The following is a 3,379-nucleotide window of genomic DNA, read 5'->3' as shown; positions in this document are numbered from 1 at the left end:
TGGAGACTGTGGAGGTTGTTTGAGTACAGGGAATTCATTATCATGTTCAAACACACCAGTCTGAGAAGAGCTGAGGTTTGTGACATGGTGTATCATTCTGCTGGAAACACTCATATGAAGATGGGTACATCTGGTCATAAAAGTATGGACATGGTCAGCAACAGTATTCAGAAATCCATGTTTAAACATGGGCCAAATGCTATTAAGGTCACCACAAGCAGGAGCCTGAACATCTAATACAAAGCAGGATCCACACTTTCATGTTGCTGATGCCAAATTATGGTCCAAATATCCAAATGTCACAGCAGAAATTGAGATCCATCAGATCATGCAACGTTTTTTTTTTTAAATTGTCTAATATTCAATTTCATGAATTGATAAAAACTACGTTTCCTGTTTTTAGCTGACAGCAGATGTGATCTTCCGCTGCTGCAGATTTCAGTGTTGTGCAATCAGAGATGCTCTTCTGCATATTTTGGTTGTCTAGCCATTCTCATCTGACCTCTAATGTCAACAAGATACTTCTGCCCACAGAACTGTTGCTCATCAAATAATTTTCTCCTTTTCAGAACAATCTTCGTGAGTTACAGTTTTTCCCAAATGTTAAAACACAAAAGCCAATCCTGTAACCCAAATGACCAGTAGTCTAAACACATTTACTAAATGTAGCCACCATATTCCAGTACCATAAACACATGTCACATGAAGACACAATTCACAAAACACAACCCTCTGTACTCATAAATCTAAACACATTTTTCCTTGCTAAAACACATGTTGCAAAACAACTCTGCTCATATTCTCAAATGAAAGCCCATGTGATGCAAAATGCTTGCCACAGTCACCAATCTTTGAACACAGGGAACACACCTGGCGTCATTCACTACACACAATGACTCAAAATTGAAGACACTTGTTGCTAATGCTGTACCAAATGTAAAAGCAAGTTCAGAGTGCACAGTATGCTGAAGATTCCAAACAAACACAATGGATGAAGGCAGAGTCAGGGGAAGAGGAATTTGATGCAGAGGAGGGAGAAGAGCTGGCCCTGGAAGAAGAGGAGCAGGCCAATGAGGAAGAGGAGTTCAAATGAGAGGAGGAAGAGGAGCGACCAACGAGGAAGAGGAGAAGGCCAACATGGGAGAGGAGAAGGTCCAGGAGGGAGAGCAAGACAACCTCGCACCATCATTACGGACGAGATGCGAGCAACAGCTCAGCGACATGATGCCGCACAGTGATTGTGGTGTGTGTGTGGTGTGAATAACGTAAATAAAAAAACTTCACACCCTGTTCATGTTTTCAAGATTACTGTTGTGTGCAATAGATTCTGTTTTTGCATTGAGTTGTGTTACAGTAGTGTACGTACATGCAGGATTTTCTATAGATTTATACTACTCATATGAAACTCACAAATCTAAATGCCTAATCCTCTGCAGAGATCTACGACGATCCGTTACTGTATAGTTTCTAAAATATGCATTGGCAGTTATGAAACAAAGAACCTTCTCACAAATTGAGCATTGTGTTTTCAATTGTTTTGCTGTAGTGTGTAATGCTGTGTATAGTGTTTACAGTTATGACAGCTTCGAGCTGCTCTCTTGGTGTGGGAGTTTGAGTTTTGCAGTGGGAAGGTGTGGTTGTGTTTATGTAGCTTTAGAGAAGGGTGTTGTGTTTGGACATTGGGGGACCTGGTGGTAACGTTTGTGACATGTGTTTTAGCATTTGAGAAAAACTGTAATAAATTTCAGCATCAAAACCTATTATGGTGAACTCATAAAAGGATCACTAGGGGGCAGTAGAATACACGACATGAAGTATAGCCGCTACAGAGGCGCACATAAGATTACAGCCCAGCTACACGTGAAGATGAACTAGATCCAGATGTGCTGCAATCGATTTATTTCCAGTCACGTTAATCTAAATTATTCCAATATTCGATCTAACTGTCAATCCTTACCTGCTTTAATATATGTGTTCAATTTAAGAGAGGTTTCCAAAAGTAAAACTCATAGTCAGTATGGTTTTGAGTAAACATCCTCATAAAAAAAAACATAAAATCTTAGCTCTCCTAGATCTGAATACAGTCTGCTGCACTGCTGCCCCCAGCGCTGTGCCTGTGGGGGGAGGAGGACGACGACTGTTGATCAGGAAGTTGGAATGTGGGTCCTTGTGTGTGATGTGATTGTTAGCAGAAATGTGTCAGCCCCAAGCTCACCGCCACCATCACACCACCACCAACCAGCACTCCTGTGCGCGCAGCTCCGCTCAGGTTGTAAAAGTAGAGCCCTGTACATGAACATGCATGCCTTCGCGCGCGCACACACACACACACACGTATATATATATACACAATATACCGCTCAGCCCAGCGTTGCCATGGAGGCTCGGATACCTTATCTTCGTTTCTTCTAGTGGAACAAGGGTAAACTCATTCACGAGGTCGACGGTGAGGAGGGGAGTGGATAACAAGACAGCCAAAAAAGACTCAGAGCGGGTGGCAGACCACAGGCCCATGTGTGGCTATGGAGGGTGAAACCATAGTGGATTAGGCTAGAGTTTGTAACTCTTCATCCTTATGCAAGAAACTGAAAGACATGGGAGGCTAGTGGTGGCTGAGTGAGGATGTGGACGTTACTCAGCAGCAAATGAGTCATCAGTCGGTGAAACTTAAGTCCGGTCACTCAAACAACGCAATCAGCAGTTCTGACACACATTTTGCTCTCATGAAGCTTTTCATCACGATGCTGCCACAAATTAGTACTTATAGTCTTTAAGGTTAGGTACTGATACTGCCTTGGCTCCCTGGCTTCGAACGAGGTTTTTCAAGGGTTTGGGTTTTAAAGGAGCAGTCAGAAAAAAAATATACTCTCTTCTTTTATTATGAAGTAACAGTTTTCTCCTGTGATGGTGAAATTTCTGCCGAATAAACCAACAGCTGAGTGCGGAGGATTAATAAGAAGGTGTCATGATATTCAGTTGTTTGTGTTTGGTCATAAATTAGTCATAAAATCCATCCCATGCTTCTGTGAGACCCGTTAAATCTGCAGATAGGGAAGAGGTGTGTAAACATAAGCACTAACATTCTAAATGAAGGTGAAATAGCGCGCGCGCGCGTGCGTGCGTGTGTGTGTGTGTGTGTGTGTGTGTGTGTGTGTAGATTCATCATCGTTTAATCACATTTAAAGCGCCGCTAGTTTGGTCCTTCAGATCTTGGAAAAGATTGCGCCTTAAACATGAAAACTTTTGTTTTCCTTCTGTCTCCTCTCCTCCTGGCTCAGCTCATGATAGCCAAACTGTGGATGGGTTTTCAGCCACAAACCTCACAGACGGTTTTTGGCGCTGAGCATCTGGGCAGCACTTTTCCGTGATCCAGGAGTTC

The sequence above is a fragment of the Aulonocara sp. 'chitande type north' Nkhata Bay genome, linkage group LG7, assembly GCF_057382095.1.
Source record: "Aulonocara sp. 'chitande type north' Nkhata Bay isolate Kocher_YH1m ecotype deep benthic linkage group LG7, A_spYH_male_GT1.1, whole genome shotgun sequence".
Classification (NCBI taxonomy): Eukaryota; Metazoa; Chordata; class Actinopteri; order Cichliformes; family Cichlidae; genus Aulonocara; species Aulonocara sp. 'chitande type north' Nkhata Bay.
This window is presented reverse-complemented; position numbering follows the sequence as displayed.